Source organism: Anticarsia gemmatalis, chromosome 10, assembly GCF_050436995.1.
Source record: "Anticarsia gemmatalis isolate Benzon Research Colony breed Stoneville strain chromosome 10, ilAntGemm2 primary, whole genome shotgun sequence".
NCBI lineage: Eukaryota > Metazoa > Arthropoda > Insecta > Lepidoptera > Erebidae > Anticarsia > Anticarsia gemmatalis.
In genome coordinates this window covers 13,660,180-13,676,566 of record NC_134754.1, presented here as the reverse complement: position 1 = coordinate 13,676,566, position 16,387 = coordinate 13,660,180, and the positions used below count along the sequence as shown (strand labels likewise).

At 60.0% G+C, this 16,387-nt stretch overlaps 2 non-coding genes across 2 annotated transcripts; both read right to left on the bottom strand.

Moving 5' to 3' along the window:
• Positions 1–15,240: 15,240 nt before the first annotated feature.
• LOC142976331 (U6atac minor spliceosomal RNA) lies at positions 15,241–15,331 on the bottom strand. The gene has a single exon (XR_012959648.1). It is a non-coding gene; the product is annotated as a U6atac minor spliceosomal RNA (small nuclear RNA).
• On the bottom strand, positions 15,332–15,438 carry LOC142976330 (U6 spliceosomal RNA). Its single transcript, XR_012959647.1, has one exon. It is a non-coding gene; the product is annotated as a U6 spliceosomal RNA (small nuclear RNA).
• Positions 15,439–16,387: the final 949 nt, after the last annotated feature.

Genomic DNA, 16,387 nt, shown 5'->3' with positions numbered 1-16,387 from the left:
CTAACCTAACCTAACCTAACCTAACCTAACCTAACCTAACCTAACCTAACCTAACCTAACCTAACCTAACCTAACCTAACCTAACCTAACCTAACCTAACCTAACCTAACCTAACCTAACCTAACCTAACCTAACCTAACCTAACCTAACCTAACCTAACCTAACCTAACCTAACCTAACCTAACCTAACCTAACCTAACCTAACCTTTTTTTTTTGTTAACTCGGTTAATGCATGAAATTGCATCCCCAGCGCCCGGGGGAGCGCTGGGGTATGTGGGGCTCTCCGAACCAGAAGGGCTAGGCCTACCCACTAAACCACCGAGGTGTTGCCTCCTCCTCGCCGCATGGTGCCGAGGTCACGGGAACGCTTTTAAGCACACATCCGCGACCCCGACGCGGCCGTCCACACGTGGACTCCTCCACAGTGTGGGACGACACCCCAACACACGAGTACCGTCCCCCCACTATGCCCCCTTGTGCAATGGCCAGCAAACTCCCCCGAGTTCGCCAGCCAGGGGGCCTTCGGAAGCCGGGACAGGCCACGCGCAGATGCGCAGCATGTCCCGGCCGCCGGCGGCGGAAGATGTGTAGGCCGCCGCCACCTCCTCTCCGACCAACGAGCCCGAGAGCGAGATCCCAACGCTCCCGGGCCCTACGGTCCCACCACCAGCCGCCATGGGTTAAGAGCCGGGTCCGACCGCCCGACCCCCGGCTCCCCACGGCAGCCCCACCGTTGCCGCATCTCGCGGTACGGCCCCGCCCAGTCGCAGAGGATGGGATACATCCCTTCCTCCGCGACTAGCCTCTCCAAAACCGGCCAGACTGAGTCCACTCAGCCCAGCCGGCCGGCCGCTTTTGGTCCCCCGGGCTACAACGGCACCACCCAGACGGGGAAGCGGCCTCTCCTCCATCAGCCGCCATGGGTTAAGAGCCGGGTCCGACCGCCCGACCCCCGGCTCCCCACGGCAGCCCCACCTAACCTAACCTAACCTAACCTAACCTTTTTTTTTTTTTTTTTTTTTTTTTTTTAACTCGGTTAATGCATGAAATTGCATCCCCAGCGCCCGGGGGAGCGCTGGGGTATGTGGGGCTCTCCGAACCAGAAGGGCTAGGCCTACCCACTAAACCACCGAGGTGTTGCTTCCTCCTCCGCATAATGTCGAGGCTGCGGGATCGCTTAAAGCACGCAACCACAGCCCCGACGCGGCTGTCCAATCATGGACCCGTCCACAGTGTGGGACGACACCGCAACACACTGGTGCCGTCCCTCCACATGCCCCCTCGTGCAATGGCCAGAAAACTCCCCCGAGTTCGCCGGCCGAAGAGGGCCTTCGGAGGCCGGGACAGACTGCGCGCAGATGCGCAGTATGTCCCGGCCTCCGGTATAATCCGCACCGGCCACCGAGCCCGGAGGTGGCAGACTGCCTTCCCCGAACCAGGCGGCCCAACAACTACTCTACTACTACTACGGCGGGGGGAGGAGGTGCGCGTACCTCCTTCTTCTTACACCCCGCCTCCGCTGGCGGCGCGGGTCGGAGGAAGACGCCTCACGATCCCGCTCCGCGGCCTCCTTCTGCGAAATGACTGACTCGCAGAAGGTGGCCACCGCCCTCCAGGACCCCTCGCTATTCAGCATCGAGCTGATCACGTTAGTTAGCGAGAGGTCCCCCTCCACAAACGCCGACATGGCGTGCCTCTGCGGCGCCCAGGCCGCGCACTCGACCAGTGTGTGGTGCGCCGTATCTGTTGGCGCGCCGCATTCGTGGCAGGCCGGCGTTGGTTCCCGGCCCGCAATCTGGTGCAGGTACTTACCGAAACAACCGTGTCCGGTAAGTACCTGCACCAGCCGGAAGGACAGAACCCCCCACTTCCTACCTAACCATCGGGACAGGTGTGGCTGAATTGCCTCCACCGTGTCCCGGCCAGCGACTGGGGAAAGCAGTTGGTCGCTCCACCTCTCAATCATGTCTATTTGTGCCTCCGATCTGTTCCTCCTCACTTCCTCAAACTCTGGTCTTTCGCCCCGATTTCGGGCCTCTACCTTGCAGGCATACACCCGCGCTAAGACGCCCGCCTGAAGTTCCCAGGGGGGGTCGCCCGCCAAAAGGGTGGCCGCCGTCCATGATATGGTACGGTACCCCCTGATCGCTCTCACCGCTATCACCCTCTGGGGTCTCCTCAATAATACTAAGTTTTTAGCGGTGAGAGCGTCCGCCCACACGGGGGCACCGTACAGCGCCATGCTCCGGACAATTCCGGTGTAGAGGCGCCGGCAGGCCGAGCCCGGGCCCCCCAGGTTTGGTAGCAGCCGGCCTAGAGCGGCCGCTGCGGCAATCAGCTTCGGGGCCATTTGTGTGAAGTGGGCCCCGAAGTTCCACCTTCCGTCCAAGGTGAGGCCCAGATATTTCAGTTGGGCCCTCACCGGCACCTCCACTCCCTGGACGACAATACGCGCGTCCGGGGGAGGTCCCCTCCGCGGTCCGTGAAATAGGAGGGCCTCTGTCTTAGATAAGGAGACCCTCAGACCTAAGAGCGCGAGCCGGTCCACCACCAGTGACACGGCGATTGTGGCCAGTCGCGCCGCCTCCTCGTAAGTCCCCCCCCGGGCTGCTACGAAGGTGTCGTCCGCGTATCCGATGACTTCCGCGCCGGGGGGAACTGGCCCGCGGAGGAGCCAGTCGTATCCGATGTTCCACAGGGTCGGACCCAAAACCGACCCCTGTGGAACACCGCACGTCATTTTCCGCGCATACCGTCGGCCATCTCGGCCCTCCCAGACAATTTCTCTGTCCTGGAGGTACGCCCCCAACAGCTTCCGGAGATAGGGGGGCACCCCATGGTACCGGAGTGCCTCCATGATAGTCTCAAACGGAATGCTGTTGAAGGCATTCGCCACATCCAGCGATACCCCCAGGACTACGTCTCCAGCCGCAACCGCTCCTTTACTCAGCTCTTTAAGGGCTGTTAGGGCGTCTAAAGTGGACCGCCCTGCCCTAAATCCATACTGGGCCTCCGAGAGTTGGGGCCCAACCACATCCAAGTGCTGGACGAGACGAGATGCGATGATCTTCTCCAGTAACTTGCCCGTCTCGTCCAGCAAAACAATCGGCCTATACGCCGAGGGGGAGTCAGGTGGTCGATCTCCCCCTTTCGGGAGCAGGCACAAGCGTCCGACTTTCCACTGTTTCGGGAACTCTCCTCTGCTGATGCATGCGTTGAAGAGTCCCCGAAGCTGCTCTCCCAAGTGTTTGAGGGCGAGTGCCAATACTCTTCCTGGAACGCCGTCAGGCCCCGGAGCCGTTTTCCTGCCACGAAGGCGGTCCAGGGCCAGCTCCATCTCTCCCTCTGAAATTGAGGGGGGAGCCTCTTCTTCTGCGGGCTCCGGAGTAGGAGGAGCCATCACCGGGGGCATGTGTCCCGGCGAATCGGGGAACAGTTCGCCCACCACCCTGCCGAGAAGATCCGGCTGTAGGGTCTCCGTTAACGGGGCGCCGAGATTCCGTAGTTTCTTCCGGGCCGAGCGATAGGGGCGCCCCCACGGATCCCTATCTAGGTCCGCCAGGATCTCCTCAAAGGCGGCCGATTTGGCCTGACTTATGGCCAGCTGTAAGGCTCTCTTGGCAACTCCGTACTGTTCCCACAATTCCGCGAGTTCAGTATCGGCTCCCTCCCGGTCCGGAGCTCGCCGGTTGCGCGTCCGACGTCGGGCGTGTGCTCTTCGGGCTCTGTTGGCCGCTGTCCGTAGCTCGGCTATTTCTGGGGTCCACCAGTAGACGGACTTGCGTGCTGGTCGGCGCCGCGCCCTCGGCATGGACGAATCACACACTTCTGCAAGGATGGTCTGCATTCGGCCGGTCAACTCCTCCGTGTCGGCTCCCTCCTCCGGCCTGGGGGCGAACCATCGGTGAACGATGGCCGCCTCCTCCGCCAGCTCTTTGTCGAGCCGGCCCAAATTCCATTTGGGGAAAGTTCCTACGGGCCGCTGCCCACTCGCCATACCTCCCGAGGGAGGGGAGACCTCGAATCTAATATACAGGTGGTCAGACAGGGTCTCCACCCCCTCCTCCACTCTCCATCCGGCCACCCTGCGCGCGACTGCAGGGGTGGCAAAGGAGAGGTCCACAATGGACCCCCCGTTGTGCCGCACGCAAGTGTTGACTGTCCCCAGGTTGAGCAGGGACAGCCCGGAGAGGAGTCCCCATATTTGGACCGCCTCCCCCCTCCCGTCCGTGACGGGGCAGCCCCACGCCCGGGACTTCGCGTTGAAGTCGCCGAGGACCAAGATGGACCCCGACGACCTGCGGGACACAGCCGCCCTGACAGAGTCCAGGAATGACTCGAACTCTGCCAGGGAGCGGTTGGGGGAGAAGTACACCCCAACAATGGTGTACTCCCCCCAGCTCACCACGACGTAACCTGCCCCCCTTTCGATGACAACAAGAGGGGGGCCAACACCCATCCGGGCCACCACCGCCACTGAACCGTCGAGGTCCCCGGCCCAGTTAGAATGGGGGGGGACGAAATATGGCTCGCAAGCCACCGCCACATGTACCTGCCACTGCGCGAGGGATTGAAGGAGGAGATCCTGTGCCCTCGCACAGTGGTTGAGATTCGCCTGTAGGAAGCTAGCATGTCGACTATAATCCATTATTATTCGGACATGCTAGCCTCCCTGTCTGCCCTTCCTGGTCGAGTCGAGGCGGTGGAAGCTCTCCACGCCCCCACGCCCGACTTTCCTTTTACCGTGGGGGGAGCACAAAGCCTCCCCCCCATTAAATGTCCGGCCGGCTTTCCGGCCGCAGCGCAAACGCTGCACCGCATAGTTGCGGATTTACAGGCCGCAGTTTTATGGCCCTCCTCGCCGCACCGGAAGCACATTTTGCTGCGGTCGACGGGAGAGGGACATGTCGGCCTTGTATGGCCAACGCCCAAACACCTGTAGCAGCGGAGAGGCCGCTGCTCTAGTAGTCGGACCGTTGCAGAGGTCCATCCAATCAATAGTTTGCCCGCCTTCGAAATAGTCTTGGTGGCCGCCACCGGGCACTCGACAATACACGAGCCCATTCCGTCGGGGCCCGCGGTGATTGGGTGGACCTTGACCTGGTCCACCAGACACCCCCCGGCACGAGACACAGCGATGGCCACCTTTTCCACGGTGGCCGTATCCCCTAACCCTAGCACCCGCAGGTCGGCGCATTTGACGGGGACCGCTACCTCGGCAACCCCGTCGAGGGCGGCCTTCAATTTATCGGCCAGGGCATTGGCCTTGTCCTGGCTTTGGGAGCCTGGAATTTCTATAATTCGGGCCCCTGTGGCGGATCGGCGGAAGTGGACGGACTCTATGCCCAGGTCCGCCGGGTTCACCGCCTCCTCTGCCCGCTCCATGAGCTGGGCGTACGTCACTCCCTTGGCGGCAGCCTCCGTGTTGAGGGTGACCAGTACCGCGGCCGTCTTCGGGGCGGTCAGCTTAGGCATGGCCCGCTGCGTCTTTTTAGCCGCCTGGGAGGCCGGTTTCTGTGCCGCCGTTGGCTTTTTCCCCTTCCCCTTTCCTTTCTTTACCACCTCCGTCCAAGTGGTCGCTTCGTTCGACGGACCCGCTACAGGAGTAGTGTCCATCGCCTCCGGAGTCGGAGGAACCGCCGGCAGTTCGGGGACCGGGGGATGACTCACTCCCTTTTTATTCCCCTTTTTGTTCCCCTTCTTCCCTGACTTTTTCGCAGCGGGAGTGGACTCCGCTGCAACAGGAGCCGGGGCAGCCGGGGCAGAGACCGGCACCGGCACCGGCGCCGGGGTGCCAACTGACCCCACCGGGGCCCTGTCCGCCCTTAGGGGTGGACGAATTCTCGTCTCCGGGAGGAGGCGCTCCTCGATGCCTTCGAAGCGGGCATTAATCATCGTCCCTACTGAGGCTATAATTGAGCGCCTGAACTCCTCAAGCAGCTGCCCCATCTCAGGCATGGAACTCGAGATTGCTGGGGCAGGCGGTGGGCAAGTTGCCCTCGTGGCGGTTGTAGCGCTCGCCTGCTCCAGTTCCAGCAGCAGCGATTTGCGCTCAGCCTTCAAGGCCTCGTTCTCCCGGCGGATGCGAGCGAACTCCACCTGGATGCGGCGCACCTCGTCCGACACCGTTCTGTCCGCCAGGGCCTCAACAATGTCAAGTAGACCCGTCGCCGCCACATTGAGGGTCTTTTGATAGCCCCCCTTCAGGTTCTTTGATGTTCGTACAACATCAAAAATGGCCGCTACACTCTCGCTGGCCTGCGCCCTTAGTTGCTCGGCATCTAGCCGATGTGGCGCGTCAAGTGTTGGGCGCTCGAGCCCTTCGTCCGGGTCAAAGATGGGCGCCGGGGGTCTCATTGTGGTACGAGACGAACTCGACCGACTCCTGGTAGAAGGTGCACCCGGAGTGGTCCTTCCGCGCCTAGCCACCGGCTCACGTGGAGCAGTGCGGTCCTCGGTTTCAGTTTCTGAGCCCGAGACTTCAGACCCGAGCACCGAGGGCGTTCGGTGTCTTTTCCGGCGGGCACCGTCGCCCGAAGCCAAAACTTCATCCACCTCTCCGATTGGGAGCCGCTCCAGCACCACAACAGGAGTAAGGGGCCTGGAACCCCCTCCTCCGACAACCGACGAGGGTCGCGCAACACTGGGCGTGCGACGACCCTCCACCACTGCGCAGTCTACACTGCCGGGCTTTTTGCCCCCGATCTCCTCCTCAATACTGGGCTTCTCGCCCCTCCCACTGTTATCGTCGTTTAGGTTTTTGAGATTAAATTCCATAGAGAGTCCCACGAGTATGGGGGAAGTAAACCGTCCACCCAGGCAGAGCCCCCTGTACCTGGGTAACCCTATTACACGGTGAGGTCGGGCAGGTTTCACCGGATCTTACAAACTAACTTTTTTTAGTGAGGTTAAGTCCTCTTGGCCCGGCCAATTAAGGCAAGGCCCTCGGTCCCAGCAGTGGCCGCGAGACGTGACCACGACACCTCCGCTGGGATAACGAGTTTGAGGGCGGTGACCGAAGTCTGCCCTCCCGGAGACGATACCGAATCCGGGAGAGCCCGCCCTCCCACCGACGGATCACCCGTCCCTCCTCCGTCACCTGTGCCCTCTGCAAGCAGAGGGACACGCACAGTGATTTTTTATAGAGGTTTTCTTCCTCGCGACCGCTGTCTCCCCGACCTCCGACAAGCAGCCCCCGATCCTGACTCAAAAATTGAGCCAGGCTTGCGGTTTGGGTCCGCCGAGAACAGTACTCAGCGGACACCCCCACCCCGGGCAGGACATGAAAGTCCGCCCCCCCATGGTTTTTTATAGAGGTTTTCCTTCCTCTCTCGTGCAGTGGCGCTCGCGCACCACCACACGGTGTGAAGGGACCTGGTTCTGAGCCTGAAGGCCTCAGAACGAAACGGTCCCTTCGGGTCTGTCTTGGCTTCGCTAATGCTACTGAGCCCCCTCACCACGACAAGGTGCAGACCCACGAGGGGGAACCTAACCTAACCTAACCTAACCTAACCTAACCTAACCTAACCTAACCTAACCACCAACAAACCGCACCATCACCAAGAAATACTCGCTGCATTCCACCTGCTCAGTGTTCCAGGCTGAGCTACTGGCCCTCTCTAAGGCCTGCCAATGGTTGGCTGACAACCACATTTACACCGCAGCCATAATGTCAGATTCCAGGTCCGCCTTAGATGACATTCGTAACACAGCCAGTACGCACACACTCACCAACCACATACAAACATTTCTCAGCCAAACACACATCAACATCAGCCTTATTTGGGTCAGGGCCCACGGGGACATCCTAGGCAATGAACTGGCTGACATTGCGGCGAAGGAAGCCGCAAATAAACACACCACACCTGCATTTCTCCACTTCCCACTCTCACACACACGTAGACTCGCCAAGGAACACTCACACAGCCAGACCGAAAGCCTGTACACACACAACACCAAGGGCCCCACCCTTAAAACATGGTGCCCAACATTATCACACATCCAAAACATAATTACACACCTAGGACACAACTTCGCACTCACACAAATACTAACAGGACACGGGTATCATAAGGAATACCTCCATAGATTTAAAATAGTAGACAATGACCTCTGCCCTTGCGATAACTCTTCACAACAAAGCATACAACATTTACTCACCACTTGCCCTAAATTCCTCCACACCAGATACACTCACGAACAACTCTCCCAATCATATAACATTGAACCCTATGACCTCTCCGAAGTCCTTAAACAGAAACCCACCATCAGCTCCTTCATGACACACATCACCCGAATTGTCAACAACCTAAAAACATTCAACAACACATAAACACTCACATACACACATACACACACACACACACACATATACACATTACACACTAATATTTTAAATTGTAAAACGTACTCGCCTATGTAACTAATTATAAGCATCTCCAAAATGTTCTTTCTCTACATAAGTACTTATAAGTTTAAATTGTTAATTTTGTCATATTCTGTATCAAATAGCAGAATTGTTTATTCGCGTCTGATCGCAATAAACTCCCTCACGGGGCGGTTTTACCCTCGTGGGGACAACATAAAAAAACCTAACCTAACCTAACCTAACCTAACCTAACCTAACCTAACCTAACCTAACCTAACCTAACCTAACCTAACCTAACCTAACCTAACCTAACCTAACCTAACCTAACCTAACCTAACCTAACCTAACCTAACCTAACCTAACCTAACCTAACCTAACCTAACCTAACCTTTTTTTTTTTTTTTTTTTTTAACTCGGTTAATGCATGAAATTGCATCCCCAGCGCCCGGGGGAGCGCTGGGGTATGTGGGGCTCTCCGAACCAGAAGGGCTAGGCCTACCCACTAAACCACCGAGGTGTTGCTTCCTCCTCCGCATAATGTCGAGGCTGCGGGATCGCTTAAAGCACGCAACCGCAGCCCCGACGCGGCTGTCCATTATTGAACCCGTCCACAGTGTGGGACGACACCGCAACACACAGGTGCCGTCCCTCCACATGCCCCCTCGTGCAATGGCCAGAAAACTCCCCCGAGTTCGCCGGCCGAAGAGGGCCTTCGGAGGCCGGGACAGACTGCGCGCAGATGCGCAGTATGTCCCGGCCTCCGGTATAATCCGCACCGGCCACCGAGCCCGGAGGTGGCAGACTGCCCTCCCCCGGACCAGGCGGCCCAACAACTTCTCCTACCTACTTCTACTACGGCGGGGGGAGGAGGTGCGCGTACCTCCTTCTTCTTACACCCCGCCTCCGCTGGCGGCGCGGGTCGGAGGAAGACGCCTCACGATCCCGCTCCGCGGCCTCCTTCTGCGAAATGACTGACTCGCAGAAGGTGGCCACCGCCCTCCAGGACCCCTCGCTATTCAGCATCGAGCTGATCACGTTAGTTAGCGAGAGGTCCCCCTCCACGAACGCCGACATAGCGTGCCTCTGCGGCCCCCAGGCCGCGCACTCAACCAATGTGTGGTGCGCTGTGTCTTGCTGCGCACCACATTCATGGCAAACCGGTGATGGTTCCCGGCCCGCAATCTGGTGCAGGTACTTACCGAAACAACCGTGTCCGGTAAGTACCTGCACCAGCCGGAAGGACAGAACCCCCCACTTTCTACCTAGCCATCGCGATAAGTGTGGCTGTATCGCTTCTACTGTGTCGCGGCCAGCGACTGGGGACCGCAACTGCTCACTCCACCTCTCGATCAGGTCTGTTTGCGCCTCTGACCTTATCCTCCTCACGTCGTCAAAATCTGGTCGTTCGCCTCGATCTCTCGCCTCCACTTTGCAGGCATACACCCGCGCCAAGACCCCTGCCTGAAGTTCCCAGGGAGGGTCGCCCGCCAGAAGGGTGGCCGCCGTCCACGATATGGTACGGTACCCCCTGATCGCTCTCACCGCTATCACCCTCTGGGGTCTCCTCAACAATACTAAGTTTTTAGCGGTGAGAGCGTCCGCCCACACGGGGGCACCGTACAGCGCCATGCTCCGGACAATTCCGGTATAAAGGCGCCGGCAGGCCGAGCCCGGGCCCCCCAGGTTTGGTAGCAGCCGGCCTAGAGCGGCCGCTGCAGCAATTAACTTCGGAGCGATCTGTGCGAAGTGGGCCCCGAAGTTCCACCGTCCATCCAATGTGAGGCCCAAATATTTGAGTTGGGCCCTCACCGGCACCTCCACTCCCTGGACAACGATGCGCGCGTCCGGGGGAGGTCCCCTCCGCGGTCCGTGAAATAGGAGGGCCTCCGTCTTCGTCAATGAGACCCTCAGACCTAAGAGCGCGAGCCGGTCCACCACCAGTGACACGGCGATTGTGGCCAGTCGCGCCGCCTCCTCATAAGTCCTGCCCCGGGCTGCTACGAAGGTGTCGTCCGCATACCCAATTACTTTCGCACCAGGGGGGACCGGCCCGCGAAGGAGCCAATCATATCCGATGTTCCACAGGGTCGGACCCAGAACCGACCCCTGTGGAACACCGCACGTCATTCGCCGCGCATACCGTTGGCCATCACGGCCCTCCCAAGCAATTTCTCTGTCCTGGAGGTACGCCCCCAACAGCTTCCGGAGATAGGGAGGCACCCCATGGTACCGGAGTGCCTCCATGATAGTCTCGAACGGAATACTGTTGAAGGCATTCGCCACATCCAGCGATACCCCCAGGACAACGTCTCCAGCCGCAACCGCTCCTCTGCTAAACTCTTTAAGGGCTGTTAGGGCGTCTAAAGTAGACCGCCCTGCCCTGAATCCATATTGGGCCTCTGAAAGCTGGGGCCCGACCACCTCAAAGTGCTGGATGAGGCGAGATGCGATTATTTTCTCGAGCAACTTGCCCGTCTCGTCCAGCAAAACAATTGGCCTGTACGCTGAGGGGGAGTCAGGGGACCGATCTCCCCCTTTCGGGAGCAAGCACAACCGCCCGACCTTCCACTGCTTCGGGAACTCTCCTCTGCTAATGCATGCATTGAAGAGTCCCCGAAGCTGTTCTTCCAGATATTTTGACGCTACCGCCAACACTCGTCCCGGAACGCCGTCAGGCCCCGGAGCCGTTTTCCTGCCACGAAGTCGGTCCAGGGCCAGCTCCATCTCTCCCTCTGAAATTGAGGGGGGAGCCTCTTCCTCTGCGGGCTCCGGAGTAGGAGGAGCCATCACCGGGGGCGTGTGTCCCGGCGAATTGGGGAACAGTTCGCCCACCACCCTGCCGAGAAGATCCGGCTGTAGGGTTTCCGTTAACGGGGCGCCAAGATTGCGTAATTTCTTTCGAGCCGCTCGGTAGGGACGCCCCCACGGGTCCCTGTCTAGGTCCGCCAGGATCTCCTCAAAGGCGGCCGATTTGGCTTGGCTTATGGCCAGTTGTAGGGCTCGCTTGGCGGCGCCATACTGCTCCCGCAGTTCCGCCAGTTCAACATCGGCTCCCTCCCGGTCCGGAGCTCGCCGGTTCCGTGCTTGACAACGGGCGTGTGCTCTACGGGCTCTGTTGGACGATATGCGAAGTTCGGCTATCTCCGGGGTCCACCAGTAGACGGACTTGCGTGCTGGTCGACGCCGCGCCCTCGGCATGGACGAATCACACACTTCTGCGAGGATGGTGTGCATCCGGCCGGCCAACACCTCCGTGTCAGCTCCCTCCTCCGGCCTGGGGGCGAACCATCGGTGAACGATGGCCGCCTCCTCCGCCAGCTCCTTGTCGAGCCGGCCCAAGTTCCACCTGGGGAAGGTGCTGACGGGCCGCCGCCCACTCACCGCACCTCCCGAGGGAGGGGAGACCTCAAATCTTATGTAGAGGTGGTCAGATAGGGTCTCGATTGCCTCCTCCACCCTCCATCCGACCACCCTGCGCGCGACTGCAGGAGTGGAAAAGGAGAGGTCCACGATAGACCCCCCGTTGTGCCGCACGCAGGTGTGGACTGTCCCCAAGTTGAGCGGGGACAGCCCGGAGAGTAGTCCCCATACTTGGACCGCCTCCCCCCTCCCGTCCGTGACGGGGCAGCCCCACGCCCGGGACTTAGCGTTGAAGTCGCCGAGGACCAAGATGGACCCCGGCGACCTGCGAAACACAGCCGCCCTGACAGAGTCCAGGAATGCCTCGAACTCTGCCAGGGAGCGGTTGGGGGAGAAGTACACCCCAACAATGGTGTACTCCCCCCATCCGACCACGACGTAACCTGCCCCCCTTTCGATGACAACAAGAGGGGGGCCAACACCCATCCGGACCACCACCGCCACCGAACCGTCGAGGTCCCCGGCCCAGTTAGAATGGGGGGGGATGAAATACGGCTCGCAAGCCACCGCAACGTGCACCTGCCACTGCGCGAGGGATTGAAGGAGGAGATCCTGTGCCCTCGCACAGTGGTTGAGATTCGCCTGTAGGAAGCTAGCATGTCGACTACAATCCATTATTATTCTGACATGCTAGCCTCCCTGTCTGCCCTCCCTGGCCGAGTCGAGGCGGTGGGAGCTCTCCACGCCCCCACGCCCGACCTTCCTTTTACCGTGGGGGGAGCACAAAGCCTCCCCCCCATTAGATGTCCGGCCGGCTTTCCGGCCGCAGCGCAGACGCTGCACCGCATGGTTGCGGATTTGCAGGCTGCAGTTTTATGGCCCTCCTCGCCACACCGGAAGCATATTTTGCTGCGGTCGACGGGAGAGGGACATGTCGGCCTTGTATGGCCAACGCCCAAGCACCTGTAGCAGCGGAGAGGCCGCTGCTCTAGTAGTCGGACCGTTGCTGAGGTCCATCCGACCATTATTTTGCCCGCCTTCGATATGGTCTTGGAGGCCGCCACCGGACACTCGACTATACACGAGCCCATTCCATCGGGGCCCGCGGTGATAGGGTGGACCTTGACTTGGTCCACTAGACACCCCCCGGCACGAGACACAGCAACGGCCACTTTTTCAACAGTGGCCGTATCCCCAAGCCCCAGCACCCGCAGATCGGCGCATTTGACGGGGACCGCTACCTCGGCAACCCCGTCGAGGGCAACCTTCAATTTGTCGGCCAGGGCAATGGCCTTGTCCTGGCTTTGGGAGCCTGGGATCTCGATAATCCGGGCCCCTGTGGCGGATCGGCGAAAGTGGACGGACTCTATGCCCAGGTCCGCCGGGTTCACCGCCTCCTCTGCCCGCTCCATGAGCTGGGCGTACGTCACCCCCTTAGCGGCAGCCTCCGTGTTCAGGGTGACCAGTACCGCGGCCGTCTTCGGGGCAGTCAGCTTAGGCTTGGCCCGCTGGGTCTTCTTAGCCGCCTGGGAGGCCGGTTTTTGTGCCGCCGTAGAGGGGGAGGACTTTTTCCCCTTCCCCTTTCCCTTCTTTACCACCTCCGTCCAGGTGGTCGCTTGGTTCGATGGACCCGCTACAGGAGTGGTGTCCATCGCCTCCGGAGTCGGAGGAACCGCCGGCAGTTCGGGGACCGGGGGATGACTCACTCCCTTTTTATTCCCCTTTTTCCCCGTCTTTTTCCCCGACTTTTTCGGAGCGGGAGTGGACTCCGCTGCAACAGGTGCCGGAGCAGAGACTGGCGCCGGCACCGGCGCCGGGGTGCCAACTGGCACCACCGGGGCCCTGTCCGCCCTTAGAGGTGGGCGAATTCTCGTCTCCGGGAGGAGGCGCTCCTCGATGCCCTCGAAGCGGGCATTGATCATGGTCCCCACTGAGGCTATAATTGAGCGCCTGAACTCCTCTAACAGCTCTCCCATCTGAGGCATAGCACTCGAGACTGCTGGGGCAGGCGGTGGGCAAGTTGCCCTCGTGGCGGTTACAGTGCTCGCCTGCTCCAACTCGAGCAGCAGCGACTTACGCTCAGCCTTTAACGCCTCATTCTCCCGGCGGAGGCGAGAGAACTCCACCTGAATGCGGCGCACCTCGTCCGACATCGTTCTATCCGCCAGGGCCTCCACAATGTCAAGAAGACCCGTCGCCGCCACATTGAGGGTCCTCATATTACCCCCCTTGAGGTTTTTCGAAGTGCGCACAACCTCGAATATGGCCGCTGCACTCACGCCGGCCTGCGCCCTTAGTTGTTCGGCATCGAGCAGATGCGGCGCGTCCAGTGTTGGGCGCTCAAGCCCCTCGTCCGGGTCAAAGATGGGCGCCGGGGGTCCCATTGTTTTACGGGACGAACTCGACCGACTCCTGGTAGAAGGAGCACCCGAAGTGGTCCTTCCGCGCCTAGCCACCGGCTCACGTGGAGCAGTGCGGTCCTCGGTCTCGGTTTCCGAGCCCGAAATTTCAGACCCGAGCACCGAGGGCGTTCGGTGTCTTTTACGGCGTGCACCGTCGCCCGAAGACATAAACTCATCCGGCTCTCCGATTGGGAGCCGCTCCAGCACCACAACGGGAGTAAGGGGCCTGGAACCCCCTCCTCCGACAATCAACGACGGTCGCGCAACACTGGGCGTGCGACGACCCTCCACCACCGCGCAGTCTACACTGCCGGGCTTTTTGCCCCCGATCTCCTCTTCACTGTTGGGCTTCTCGCCCCTCCCACTGTTAACTTCGTTTTGTTTGATATTAAAAGGTTCCATAAAAAGTCCCACGAGTATGGGGGAAATAAACCGTCCACCCAGGCAGAGCCCCCTGTACCTGGGTAACCCTATTACACGGTGAGGTCGGGCAGGTTTCACCGGAACTTACAGACTAACTTTTTTTTAGTGAGGTTAAGTCCTCTTGGCCCGGCCAATTAAGGCAAGGCCCTCGGTCCCAGCAGTGGCCGCGAGACGTGACCACGACACCTCCACTGGGATAACGAGTTTGAGGGCGGTGACCGAAGTCTGCCCTCCCGAAGACGATACCGAAACCGGGAGAGCCCGCCCTCCCACCGACGGATCACCCGTCCCTCCTCCGTCACCTGTGCCCTCTGCAAGCAGAGGGACACGCACAGTGATTTTTTATAGAGGTTTTCTTCCTCGCGACCGCTGTCTCCCCGACCTCCGACAAGCAGCCCCCGATCCTGACTCAAAAATTGAGCCAGGCTTGCGGTTTGGGTCCGCCGAGAACAGTACTCAGCGGACACCCCCACCCCGGGCAGGACATGAAAGTCCGCCCCCCCATGGTTTTTTATAGAGGTTTTCCTTCCTCTCTCGTGCAGTGGCGCTCGCGCACCACCACACGGTGTGAAGGGACCTGGTTCTGAGCCTGAAGGCCTCAGAACGAAACGGTCCCTTCGGGTCTGTCTTGGCTTCGCTAATGCTACTGAGCCCCCTCACCACGACAAGGTGCAGACCCACGAGGGGGAAAAATGCGGTTAATTTGTGCCTTAACCGTTTAAATGTGTTCCATCCTTGTCAAGGGGAGTGCTAACCGTCTCTCCTTTCAATAGACACAAAAATGTGGAACGCTTCACGATTTTGCGTGTCATCCTTGCGCAGGGGCCATGCTAATCTTCTCTGTATCGTTCCAATTTTAGTATATGTACTGCCGAAGCAAGTACAACCTTTTTTTTTTTTTTTTTTTTTTTTAACTCGGTTAATGCATGAAATTGCATCCCCAGCGCCCGGGGGAGCGCTGGGGTATGTGGGGCTCTCCGAACCAGAAGGGCTAGGCCTACCCACTAAACCACCGAGGTGTTGCTTCCTCCTCCGCATAATGTCGAGGCTGCGGGATCGCTTAAAGCACGCAACCGCAGCCCCGACGCGGCTGTCCATCAACGGACCCGTCCACAGTGTGGGACGACACCGCAACACACTGGTGCCGTCCCTCCACATGCCCCCTCGTGCAATGGCCAGAAAACTCCCCCGAGTTCGCCGGCCGAAGAGGGCCTTCGGAGGCCGGGACAGACTGCGCGCAGATGCGCAGTATGTCCCGGCCTCCGGTATCATCCGCACCGGCCACCGAGCCCGGAGGTGGCAGACTGCCCTCTCCCGGACCAGGCGGCCCAACAACTACTCCTACTAACTACTAACTACGGCGGGGGGAGGAGGTGCGCATACCTCCTTCTTCTTACACCCCGCCTCCGCTGGCGGCGCGGGTCGGAGGAAGACGCCTCACGATCCCGCTCCGCGGCCTCCTTCTGCGACATAACTGATTCGCAGAAGGTGGCCACCGCCCTCCAGGACCCCTCGCTATTCAGCATCGCGTTAATGACGCTAGTTAGCGAGAGGTCCCCCTCCACAAACGCCGACATTGCGTGTCTCTGCGGCGCCCAGGCCGCGCACTCAGCTAGTGTGTGGTGCGCCGTATCTAATGGCGCGTTACATTCGTGGCAGGCCGGCGTCGGTTCCCGGCCCGCAATCTGGTGCAGGTACTTACCGAAACAACCGTGTCCGGTAAGTACCTGCACCAGCCGGAAGGACAGAACCCCCCACTTCCTACCTAACCATCGGGACAGGTGTGGCTGAATTGCCTCCACCGTGTCCCGGCCAGCGACTGGGGAAAGCAGT